Source organism: Myodes glareolus, chromosome 9, assembly GCF_982192425.1.
Source record: "Myodes glareolus chromosome 9, mMyoGla1.1, whole genome shotgun sequence".
Taxonomy (NCBI): domain Eukaryota; kingdom Metazoa; phylum Chordata; class Mammalia; order Rodentia; family Cricetidae; genus Myodes; species Myodes glareolus.
Genome location: NC_142034.1, coordinates 101836458 through 101850488, shown reverse-complemented (window position 1 = coordinate 101850488; position 14031 = coordinate 101836458).

Genomic DNA, 14031 nt, shown 5'->3' with positions numbered 1-14031 from the left:
CTCATTGCATCACCTCTACTTCCTGTCTGGTTTTCCCGCCTATACTTCCTGCCTGGCTAATCAGTGTTTATTTAAAATATGATTGACAGAATACAGACAATTCTCCCGCACCAATATGACACTCTCTAAACCTCTGTTTTCTCATCTAATGAATGGCACTACAATAACCATTCCTTCGTGGAGCTACGCTAAGTATGAAATTCAATCATATGTGTCATGAATGGAGGCTCCATAAGGTTAGTCCCTGAGGCAAGTCTCCATCTTATATCCTTTTTAATATGGGAAACACTAAGGGTTAGGTTCTATTGCCTGTCTAAGATCCTGCATCCAGTACACAGCAACCCTAAGATATGAATCCAGCTCTGTATGATGATGCAGTCAGGCTTTGGACTAGAGTTCAGGGGCTTTTGAGATCACAACTTGAGTGTCTGCCTTGGGTTTTTCAGTGTGAAGAAAGACCGAGCCCAGAGAGTCTTCAAGGGTGTAAGTTTTAAGCAGAGAGCCAATCCCACAAAACTAGCCTATTAGACTAGTCACAAGCGGTAACAACCTCTACACTTGCTTCCTCCCAGAAGCCTTCACTCTCTTTACCTATTATGTGGATGAGTCTTCTCTTTCTTGATTTTTGACCCTTGCTCTAGTTCACCTTTTCCACTCGAATCAGTAGCTCAATGCAAGACAGTTTTAGTCATGGTAGGAATGCCAGCCGGGCCCACTCTTATCTCCAGCAGGTGCTCTTCAGCCCATCACTTGCTACAGCCACCTCCTGACCACTCAAGCCAAAGCTTGCAGAACTCACAGAATAGCCCCTTGCCTACCACACCTCCTGTGCCCAGGATGTCCTTATTCCTCTTTGTCCTCATCCAACTATGGCAAATTTGCCTTCAAACCAGTGACTAATTCTATGTTTTTAATCTTCTCACTCAACATAGCGATCAGGCCACTGGGTCACTGCTGAAGACTACTGCAGGTTCTCCCAAATTTATTCTTCCTCTCCAACAGGTTATATCTAACTCAATACCAAAGAACATTTAAGAACAAAACAGATCAGTTTTTCCCCAGCCAAAAGACTGTGCTATCACCCTCTGGACCATCTTTCCACCCCCTCCTACTTTAATACTTTCCATAAAATTGGCAGTCCTTCCTTTCCAGCCCTAACTTGGACCTGTGTGCTCGGTTATATTCACCCTGCCCCAGCCATGTGGACCCTCAGCCCCATCAATTCTTTGTCCCTTGACCTCCTTTTGGTTTTCAGCCATCTGTCTCTCTGGTGAGTTGAATAAATCGCACCCCATAGACCTGTAGGGAGTGGCACTATTAGGAGGTATGGCCTTGTTGGAGAAGGTATGACTTTGCTGGAGAAAGTATGTCACTGGGGGTGGACTTCGGGATTTCAGAAACTCAAGCCAGGCCCAGTATCAATCTCTCTTCCTGCTGCCTGCTGATCCAAATATAGAACTCTCAGTTCCTTCTCCAGCACCATGTCTGCGTGCAGCCCTGCTTTCTGCCTTGATGATAATGGACTAAACCTCTAAGCTGTAAACAAGCCCTAACTAAATGCTTTCCTTTATAAGAGTTTCTGTGGTCATGGTGTCTCCTCACAGCAATAGAGACCCCAAGTAAGGCAATTAAAAATCTTATCAATTAAAACACTCAACCTTGGAGAGGATTTGACTTGAGACTCCCCCTGACTCATCTCCTAGTTTTATACTTGCACTGTGTGTATGACCAACTTGCATTTCTTTTGTTTTAGTTTCTCTCAGTGAGGCTGGAGAGCCCTGTTTTGTTTATCTCTCTCCGGAACCTTGACTGCAGCTTGGTTTCTAGTGTGTGAACATTCGATAAATAAGTATACCTTAGCTACATACAAATGAGGGGTTTTCTCCTACATTCTCATCTCTTAAACTCCATATTCACAGAATAAGAATGTAAAGCATAAATTGTCTCACGGTTAGCCATTTGTAACCAGTGGGCAAAGCCCTGGAACTCTTTAAATGTAATGAAGAATTCTAAATTCTGCCGTGTGCCATGTGATGGCGCCTCTGAAATGTTTGCCCTGAAAACGGCCCCCGTCTCCATGAATACAAATGAAGAAGGGTCGCTCGACAATTACCTTCAAAGAGTCTGCAGCATGTCTGTAATCACAGGCCGATTCTCCAGGCTCAGTCTCTGATGTGCACCCCTAAATTCACTTCATTAGTTTTAATTATCCCCGCCACGAGCAAGCGAAGATGTTGAAGCTATTTTAGAAATGGAATTAGCGAACTCGGAGGCCGGGTAACTTTCTCCAAGGTGTTTAGCTCTAATTGTCCTCCAGTTGCATAGAAACGAGGAGCAGCTACTTCTCTTCGTGGTGCACATTGGCGAAGATGCTGTTTGATAAGTGTCTCCATTCGTCTGGGCTCATGAAAACCAAATCCTACCAGACAGAGCCTAGCCCAGGCTGAGCCTTCACTACCTTCATCTGTGACATAAATGTGACACTAGAAACACTTCTATGAGTATCCCATGAGCACGCGCGCGTGCGCGCGCACGCACACACACTAGCCTGCAAATGCCATCATGAAACATCTCTCAACAGTGAGAGTCAGGGATGCTCAGTAGAAAAGACGAAGAAACAAAGAGCTGTATTTCATGATGGCATTTGAAATAGAGGATGCTCTAGGAGCAATCCTCCATCTTTTCCAATCTCTCTCAGTTCCTGTTTCTCTGTTCTCTCTCTGTATTTCTCTCTCACCCCTCCATCTCCCCGATAAACACCATGCACCCAATCACTTCTTACCACTACCAGCACTACCACACTCTAGTATAAGCCAATTATCCTCTTTGATTTTATCTGGACCACTATAAGAGGCTTTAGGGGACCCAGCCATTATTCTAGCAGTAACTCTTTACTGATCATCTATCCAGCAGCTCGCATGCTGGTTATAAAGAAAAAGATCCTTCACATCCCTCCTTCCTAGAGCCCTGCACATGTTTCTTCTCCTCGAATGTGGCTTCAGTCCCTATCGCACGCCCCAAGTCCCTAACGGGTCACCCTTCTGATGTCATCATTCATTACTAAATTCACTTCTTGGATATTTCTGAAACCCAGGACCCCTACCCCACTTTCCTCTGTGTTTGTTTTCCCCTCAACCCAGAATATGCTTGCAGTAAACATCTCTGTGTGTCAGTTTCTTTGATTCCCTTAGGTTACTGCTTGGTCACCCCCTCTTAGCAGCTTCCCCAGTTCATTCTGTCTAAATGCAATCTCATTGCTCTGTATCCGTGTGCCTTAGCTTTTATTCTATAACACAGCACTATCATCTCACAGCACTAAGTTAACCCAAATGCTTTAACTCATCTTATGGTACCTAAGAATGTGCTAGCAGGAGGCTTGAAGAAAATAAAGAGAAATTCAGTTTCAACACCTTTGGAAAGATAGAGCTACCTACCACCTCTCCACAGAGACATACACCATCCAGTGAGAAAACAGTGAGAGTCAGGGATGCTCAGTAGAAAAGATGAAGAAACAAAGAGCTGTATTTCATGAAGAAACAATGACAATGGTGACAATGATCAGTGTTATGTAAATTCAGTGCATCATGTCAAAGTCTGCAAGCAGAAATTTAAGACATGCATTATTGTAGGGTATTTTTTTAATGTTTGAGACAATCTGATGTATGCCAGGCTGCCCTTGACCTTGCTGTATATCCCAGATGACCTTGAGCTTCTGATCCTCATGCTTCCACTTCCCAAGTGTTAGGACGACAGACACCACACCTGGCGTATGCAATGCTGGGGGTTGAGCCAAAGGCTTTGTGTGTGCTAGACGGGAACTCTACCGATACAGCAATGGCCCGAGTGCACCGCTGTCCTATCTTTGGTAGGAAGAAACTGAGTCTTAGAAAGATCAGCGATCTTTTCTAGCATCACACCATTAAGATTCTGAATCTAAACCGACGCGCACCTCATTTCAGATACATTTTATCATGCACTAGGGGAATCTACTCAGTCCCGTTAGCTCCATGTATTTCTTACAACAAATGGAAAAGAGAAATCTAGGATGGGAAAAAAAAGACTTGTAAAATCATTTCACCCACCACTGACTCCTCTAGCCCTAAATGGGCTCACCAATCCTAGAAGGGAGTGCTGTAACCCACGGGACCTGAGGTATGGCTCTCCAAGTCATAAGTGCTGTAACCCATGGGACCTGAGGTATGGCTATCCATGTCATAAGGGCTATAACCCATGCAACCACCTGAGGTGTTACTGTGCACATCACATTCAAAGATCTCACTAACCACAGCTCTTTGCCCTTCCTTAGTCTTCTGCTGCTGTTTGCAAGGGAGTATACAAACTTCCAGACACTGTGGTGCACTTTATAGCAGGAAGCTTCTGAATTTTTAAGGATAAGAGGCTTAGAAAGACATGGTATGTGGATTCAGGGTACCCCAGAAGACATACCTCATAAATATTTATGAAGTTCTGCTATGGGGAGTGGAGACATGATGGTGTTTGGCTAATCCTGACTGCCAACATGATGACATTGGGGAGCATCTAGGTGGTTACTAAAGCACACCTGTAGGTGTGTATAGGCTCTTTCCAGGAACAGCTAATCTAAGGGGGAAGCACACCTTGAGTGAGGACAGTGCCATTCCTAGGCTAGAGCCCCCTGTGGATCTCTAGTTCAGGCACTGTCTCTGATCCCTGACTGCCATGATGGGAACTGCTCCTCCTGTCTCCACATCATAAAGACTAAAACCTCTGAAAATACGAGCAACAGAAGCTAGTTTTCATGGACCCCTTACACAGACAAAACTTATACTAACTGCAGATCCCTTCTGCTGGACCGGCAATCTCACTCCAACACCAGATCAAGGGAGGAGAACAGCCTCAAGCAGTAAACCCAGTGCAGACTGAACAGCAAGCGACCACGTTAGCAGGTTTCAGGGACATGGTGGGCTTGAGATCAAACGTGAAGACTAGACTCTGCATGGCATCTGCCAAGAATGTAGCACTCTACAGACCAGGTGACCTCGGTAAGCTTGGGCTTGCCAACACACAGCCGGGGTGTTGCAGGAACTAAACAGATAATGCCTTAAAGATAAAGGTACAGTGCCTGGCTCATGGTAGGCACTGGGTACATGAGGTTTCTTGTGGAAACACATAAGAAGGAAAGAAGGGCAAGAGTGGAGGAAGGAGGGAGACAAGAGAAAAGGAAGGAAAGGACCTATTTCTATTCAGACTTCAGCATATATATATATATATATATGTATATATATATATATATATATATATATATATATATAACCAAAGCATTGAAATCAGTTTGTCAAAGGACATCTGCACCCCCCATCTGAAATATTAGTCACCAAAGTGAGGATTCTGCACAATGTATCAACTGATAGACACATTTTTAATGTGATGAGCACGCTCTGGAATATGAGTCAGCATTTGAAAAGAATGAGATTCTGTCATTTGAGACAATGTGGATAAATCCAAAAGACACAATAATATGTAAAATAGGCTGTGCAGACTGAAAATGAGACCTGCCTAAACAGGTGTCTGTACCAACCCCACTGAAGCTCAGAGAGCATCGCAGAGGAGCGTGAAGATCTCGGAGAGAAGGGCTGTGAAGGGCTGTGAAGGGCTGTGAAGGGCTGTGAAGGGCTGGCCGCCTTCCGGATATGCCATCGCCCATGCAGCAATTGCAGTTGCCTGCAATGCGCCTTTACAGGATTGGTCCAATGAGTTGTCAGTCACAAACCAGGGAAAGTTCACTGGCCCCGCTCTGCCTGCTAAAATATTAACCATTTATGGATTCTGGAAGAAGCAGTCATTGTCTCAGCCACAGAGGAGCCACAGGCTCTTGTAGACAGTAAACTTGTTACCACACAGGCTAAACTAACTGGATCACAAAACCGAAAATGAAAAGGCCTGAATGTGGGAAGGGACTTTGGGTGGAGGTAAGAATATGCAGCACAGTAACCATCATGCCCCGTCGGCACGTGGTATTAGAAAAGACTCCATCAAAGTGTTCTTTCAAAAAGTAGAGCGGCAGTGGTGGGCAGGACATTGGCCGAGGAAGTAAGGCACAAGAAGAAAGTTCTTGTGATCTGTCGCACAGCAGGGCAACAACTGCAATTGATCACAAGTATTTTATATTTCAAATCTGCCGGAAGCGTGGATCCTAGCATGCCCACCACAAAGAAGCGCGCCTTTGTTTGAGCTGGCAGGTGTGCTAACTCATCAGGTTGCCTCATTCTACAAAACAACCAGAGTCTGTGTTAAGTATTTCGTTGTACCCCATTAATATACACAAATCACCATTTGCCAATAAAAATAAAATTAATACAAATCCAAGCAGAGAAATGAAATAATCTTTAACGTGACCTGGCATGCCAGTTTGAGCTAAGATAACCTGCAGTGGAAGAAACTAATAAGAAGCCAGTTCTGGGAAAGCATTTAGTCCAGAATAAAATGTCCTTTAGGAAACCAAGGGCTGGGAGATGGCTCAGTCACAGAGTGAGGACCTGACTATGTGAGCCAGCCCAGTGGCACTCATGTATCCCCAGTGCTGGGGAGACTGAGCTGGGGAGACCCTGGCTCACTGGCCACTTAGTCTAGCCAACTTGTTAAGTTCCAGGTCCAGGGAGACATTTGCCTCAAAAAAAAAAAAATGTGGAGGACTGGAGAGATGACACAGAGCTTAAGAGCACTGGCTACCCTCCCTTCCAGAGGACCCAGGTTTGATTCCCAGCACCCACACGGCAGCTGACAATTCCCTGTCTGTAACTCCAGCCCCAGGAAATCTGACCCCTCTTCTGCAGGCACTGCACACGTCATGAACAAACAGCTTGAAGGAGCCTCAGGGTCATCACAGGACACCCCAAGCACCAAATTCTCAGCACAAAGGAGATATATTACCCCCAAAGGGTTCTGCCTCTTGACTGAGTGAAGGGAGACAGCAAACAGCAGGTGTCTCTGTAGGAGTGGCTTTTAAGGACCAAAGGGGAAGTCTGTGCTAGGGTGAGTTGGTAAGTAATGACGGGACATGTTAGCCAATGTTGCCAAATAGTGAGTTTTGATTGCTGGACCTTAATGTTTTGATAGTTAGATCTTTCAGTCCGGCAAAAGGAAGTGACCAAATAAGGGAACAGACCTTGGTGACTAGCTTTAGGAATGTGATCTAATGGCTTAGCAAGAGAGCAGAAAGGGGAGAGGGCAAGACTGGCTGGCACCATGTTTGCCATGCTTGGGCCTGTTAGGAAGCCCTTCACACCCATACACAAAAAAATAAAAATAAAGAAAAATTTTCCATTCATGTGAAGAACAACTGAGGAAAGACACCAGAGACATAGGTCTCTGGCCCCCATATGCACCTGCACACACACATACACACATGCAATGCATAAGTTTACATATGGAACTGCATATATATGTGCATGCACACATGAACACATACACACTAAACAGGTAGGACTAAACATCCCTCATCCCTTTTCCCAATACCAACTTCCTCTCATCTTGCTTCTACTCTCTTGAGTACTGTGTCAAATTATCACAATTAAGATATGGGAGGCAGAGGCAGGAGGATCTCTGTGAGTTTGAGGTCAGCCTGGTTTACAAGAGGTAGTTCCAGGACAGGCTCCAAAGCTAAAGAGAAACCCTGTCTTAAAAAAAATAGAAAGAAAAACAAAACACTGCCTGTAGATACCAAAATGTGGGCATCAGCATGGCAACTGAACCAAGATCCTTAACAAGGTCCAACTCTTTGTTCTAGAAATATCTTGTTAGAAAAAATCATCGGGAAAAAAATCTTCAGGAGATATTTTGAAATTCAAAGTTTTGTGTACCACATTACTTGCCATACAGGAAACAGAAAACAGCCCAACTACCCTGTCACAGACACTGACTAAGCAAGGGTTTGTTAATACGACAGGTTGAGGGGTGCGCACTGTAATATTGAGGGATGGCTTGCCCCACAATGACTAGCAAAATAATGAGAATGCAAAATCATATTGTTTTTGTCTGAACTGTACAGAGAAAAGATATTTTTAAAATATCAGAGTGGATGATTCTTTGTGTTATGTTTAAGAATAATTTTGTTCTGCTTTGAAATTTTTCGTATTTTCCAAAGTAGCATAATGAGGATTTCTTTCTCCCTTATTCCATTACAAGGAGACAACTCTCTGCCCACTACAGGAACCCACCTTTATCAAGCACTGCTGGGCCAGAAGAGGTGGTGTACACCCATATGCCAGACCTCAGGAAGCTGAGGGAGGAAGCACACAAGTTCAAGGCCCACCTGGGCTTCACAGTGACACGCTACTCCAGAATATATATGAAGCTGCTGTGGGAAAGGTGGGCAAAGGGAGAGCGCTCACCAGGAGTGAGCAAATCCAAACAATGCTTAGAGGTCAGCCACAGAGGCCAGGGGAAAGTGTTTCTTTATTTTCCTTTTTTATTGTTTTTATTGAGCTTTCTATTTTTCTCCACTCCCCTCTCTTCCTTCCTTCTCTCCTTCTACCCACTCCAATGACCCCCAAACTCTGGATTTACTCAGGAGATCTTGTCTTTTTCTACTTCCCATGTAGATTAGATTCATGTATGTCTCTCTCAGGGTCTTCTTTATTGTCTAGTTTCTCTTTGTGTCTAAAAGCCACTTATTAGTGATAACATAATATATTTGTCTTTCTAAATCTGGGTTACCTCACTCAATATGTTTTTTTCTAAATTCATCCACTTGCCTGCAAATTTCAAGATGTCATTTTTTACCACCGTATAGTACTCCATTGCATAAATGTACCACATTTTCCTTATCCATTATTCAGCTGAGGGGCATCTAGATTGTTTCCAGGTTCTGGCTATGACAAATAATGCTGCTATGAACATAGTTGAGCACATGTCCTTATGGTATGATTGAGCATCCTTTGGGTATATATCCAACAGCAGTATTGCTGGGTCTTGAGGGAGATTGTTTCCTAATTTTCTGAGAAATCACCATACTTATTTCTAAAGTGACTGTACAAGTTTGCGCTCTCACCAGCAATGAGGAGCGTTCCCCTTACCCCACATTCTCTTCAGCATAAGCTGTTATCAGTGTTTTTTGATCTTGGTCATTCTAACAGGTGTAAGATGGAATCTCAGAGTCATTTTCATTTGCACTTCTCGGATGGCCAAGGATACTGAGCAATTTCAAAAGTGTTTCTTCAGAACTGCTTCCCAGGCTTCCCTGAAAACTCCTGCACTCTGTCCTCCGTGAGCAGCATCTGAGGGAGGACAGATTTCCACACACTCCAAAGCCTACCGGGGGACCAGGGGCAATTTAAGAACTGCCATTTTGGGTTAAAAGAAGAGTAAGTTTCTAGAGAGAAGACCAGAGAAGTTATTACACCAAGAGAACCATCAGGGATAGAAAGGATGGGGAAGAGGATGAGAAAACAAAGCAACTGTGTCTGCTCTGCCTGACTCTGCCTGTAAAGACAGAATCAAAGGTATCTTCACCTAGCTGGGGCACGGACAACAGACCAAAAGTTCCACCAGTCTAGCTTGGTGAGAGGATGAGTGTGTTGGGGTTTCTTATGAAACATAGCATGAGTAACTCAAAGGCAACTGAAACATGGAAGAGCCGGAGGGCTGACTAAGGAACACTTTATCCTTGCACAATTTACAGGTAGCTCCCAACAACAACCTCCTCTCTCTCAGTCATTGTTTCTGATTTCTCAACCACAGAGAAGGTGGTTCTTAAAGGTTTAGGAACTTCCCAAGTCTTAGGAGCCACCCTCCTTCCTACAGAACGGAATATTTCCCGTTGGAGGATTGATTCTAAGAGACAAGCACACAACTGAGCCATGTGAAGGGACAAAGGGGAGAGTCGGGACCTGAGCTCTATCCTTACCACCCGCCTAATAACAAGGAAAACATAGTACAGTGCCCCTGTCACCCAAGAAGGGGGAAGAGAGACAGGAGTGTCCCTCAGACCTGATGGTCAGCCATTCTAGCCAGATCAGTGAGGCCCAGGTTCCAATGGAGATTCTGTCTCAATAAACAAGGAGTTCCTCCCAGCCCACACCCTTCCACTGGTGCAGACCTAGAGTGTCCATGGTTCTTTCCCACCACCCCTTTCCTTCCAGATCATTCCCATTCCTTTGTGACTCTCTTCTAACCCAGGGAACAGCTCTCTGTGAGGGGCCCTACAGCCTCTACACTTTAGCCTCTACAGTCTAGGATCTGGAATGGCAATAGCAATGAAGGATCAGAACACTCACCCAATAAAGACAAAAACCTAATATCTACACCAAGAAACACTTCAAAACATTCTAACTTCAGATGCCTAGATCCCAGCACAAAAACACAAATAACAACAGCCAAGATAACATGCCTCTTCCAGAAAGAAGCCAGTGACACACTGCCACAGGTCCTGGGAAAAGCTGTGTACCTGGAGCACAAGACTAGACTTCAAAACAGCATTTATTATGTTCAATGACTTTAAGGAGGATGTAAAAGCCAAGGTAAAGAGTTGTGAGGGTTTGTTTTAATTCAATACGACCCAATCTAGAATCAGCTTGGACGAGTTTCAATGAGGGACTCTCTAGATCCGGTGGCCTGCAGGTATGTCTGTGGGCCGCTTTCTTGGTTTCCATTAATTTATATGTGAAGATATAGCTCAAAAGTTGATGGTACCACTTCCTAGGCTTAGATCCTGAATCTTTTAAGAGTAAAGAAATAGGTGGAACAGTAGGCATCCATGCATTTATCCCCTCTGTGTTCTTGACTGTGGAAGAGACTAGCTACTGAGTTTCTGCCTTGACTTTGCAGTGATGATGAACTGTAACCTGCAGTCAGAAGCTACAAAAACCTTTTTCCCGAAGTTGTTTTTGTTATCACAGCAACAGAGATGAAGCTAGGACAAAAGCAGCCGAGGAAGACTCCCAATATCAACCTCTCTGACCTACATACACATGCACACACACACGTACACAATACACAGACATATACACATGCAAGCATACACACATGCACACACATACATGCATGCATGCACATGCACACACTCACACTGAAGCCTTTTATTGCTCGACTGTATCTGTGACCTGTTTCAGGAATGCGTACCACCACCATCCCACACTTCCAAATTTTAAAGGATCTAAAACAATGAGCATCTTTTAGCAATCATGAAATAATAAAAGCTGAGAAAATTGAAGGTAGAGAGAAGCTCAGCCAAGTCCCTGAGCTTCTCACAGGCTAGAGAAAAGAGACCTCCTCTATGTCACCCTCGTGACCCCAAGAGTGAGCATAGCTGTTGTGTGTAAATGACACATCCAGATCAATTTGTGTGACAAATGGAAAGAAGTATGGGACATGTCAGGCCACAGCAACGGTTATGTATCTGCACTCTCTGAAATCACACCTCCATCCCGAGAGATAACACGGGATAAGTCAGCGTTGCATCTGATTCCGACGCGAAGATGAGAACAAATCACCCTTTTTCTGAGCTCACTTTGACAGATTATGAGTGTGTCCCCAAGACTAGAAATATTCAAGTTACAAAAGCAACAGAAGCACATCACAGTGGCTTGGACAGCCACATTGTTGCAAGAAGAGTCCTCTGAAAACCTAGAGAAAACGAAATGTCAAAATTGTCTAGTGATATGTGGGTGTTTTAGGCTACAACAAGGTCTCCCCTCCTGAACCCAAGTGGCCTTCTTCCTCCATCAGAGCCCTGGTTCCAACATCTCCACAGTCATGCAAAAGCAGCCTCACTAGAGGTAGATAAAGGTTTCTGCACACGTCTTCATATAGAGTCTTCAATAATAAACAAATATTAATAGAATCACCTGCTTCCTGACACCTTGCCAGAGGTAATCTCCACGAGGGCAGGGACCGTGTCTGTGTTTCTCATCATATTCTCAGTTCCCAGAAAAATCTAGGACATGGTAGATGCTCAGTTGCTCTTTTGGGTATGAGATGGTAGGACGAAGGAGAAAGTCCTCAGCTTAAAGTAAGCTTCGTAGGACGGCAGGTATTAAATTACTTTAATATTCTTTACTAAATTCCCTTTGAATTGCATTTTTTTTCTGTTCCTGGGAGGAATTAGGCTCCCTTATCACCAAAATTTAAGAGGATTTCTTTAATATGAGTTGTATTAACCTGAATATAACCCAGCAATAATTTTTCTTATGCTGTTCTGACAGCAAATATAACTCAGAGAAATGTGTGAATGTTTCGAGGAAAGTACAGATACTTCCTGAAGTGCCCGTGAAGGAGCAGCAAGTATCCGGGGTGATGAGAACATACTTTTTTACTGTTTTTATTGAGCCATACATTATTCTCCATTCTCCTCCCTTCCTCCCCTCTCCCCTTCTGCCCTCGGGGACATGCTTTGCTTTGCCATCTCAGGCACCATGTTCATATATGAAGAGGCACACAGAGAAACTTAAACTTCATATACAAACTTTTATGGAGGCAAAATCAAACAAAAAATAAAAAGCTTCAAGATCCCTGTTGAAGGTAAGGGAAGAGTCTTCTCCTCCAATCATATCCATAGACTATTTACTCTAGAAAACTTGGGTAGGGATTCCTTGTTGTCTATGGGAGATTGATTCAAGGATTTCCCTACCCTGTCCCAAATAACACAATTTGCAAAGAAATCTCTGTCTATGGGACTGTGTAGTACTTACTACACAGTAAGTAACTCTTCCCTCAGTCTCCCTTACACTTTAAATCATTGCAGATTATTTAGAACACCTAATAACAATGCAACTGCTATGTAAAGAATTGTTCCACATAATTTTTTTTTATTCTTGAGAATTTCATAGAAAGAAGTATGGTATTCACCCTCCATCCCCCCTTTCAACTTCCTGCCATCCCTTTCAACACATCCTTTTTTCATTGCTTTTTTTTCCTCATAACCCACTAAGCCCATTTATTGCTGCGCATATGTCCAAGGGGGTGGAGCCATCCACAGGAGCATGGGGAAATCTATTATTGACTACATCCTCCAAAAAAAAAGAATGATTCTTCCTTCCAAGGAACTATCAACTGCCAATAGGTCCTCAGTAAGTGGTGGGCCTGCAAAGTATTCACCCCATTGTCTTTGGTTACCTATCGCAACTACATGGTAAGACACTATTGTTGAAGACACTGAACAGTTTGGCAGCAGGACATAGAGAAATCAACCTCAAACTGATCACAACACTTCCTCCCTGACTGTTAGCTTTTATAGTGACAGGAGGTGCTATTCAGGCAGCTGAGAGAGTGAAGACATCCATGGTCTTACCTACCGCTAGATTCCCAAATGCTACAAGACCAATTTTCCAGACAAGCTGGCCCACTAGTGCATAGTGGCATGATTGTTATAGGTAACTAACTGATTTTGGACGGGATTTGACATCTATTCCACAATAAGGAATCCCATGCCTGGTACTATAATTCTGGTGAAAGAACTTGGCTAAAGAGGTCATAGGCCCTAAGGTAAACTTGCTGTCACATTTTTTCTAAATTGTCCTGCTACCAAAGTGCTGTCTACACTGCTATTTAGAGAATCACGACAAAAAAAAGATGTATATATACTCAGGTACCTTTTTTCCAAATATTTCCCATATGGTTAGTTAAATTCCTGGACATGAAACATGTAGACACAGAGGCCCAACTAATCTTAAGTCCTTTCTAGCTCTTTGAAATGTATGTACGTCTTTTTTAAAAAAAAATGATTATGCCTTTTGCCATGTGAGGAACCAGAGATGTTTACTCTGAGACCTGAGAGTCATCTGTTTAAAACTAAGGAGGAAGCCAACACTCTACCTCCCGCTATCTGAATCCAAGTCACCTCTAGGTCAAATCCTACCTCTAGGTCACAAAACTGCCTCCTGTCATGGACCTGTGAGAGGCTTGTTCCTCCTTTGATGGAACCAATTGGCAAATGCAGATGGCCACCCCAGTTACCAAGAACCTGGAACCTGGGGTGAACAGGACTGGGCACTGCCTATCTTGAGAATGGGCATAATGGGCGGCACCTGGCGGGCTACATAAAGGACCTGGACTTTT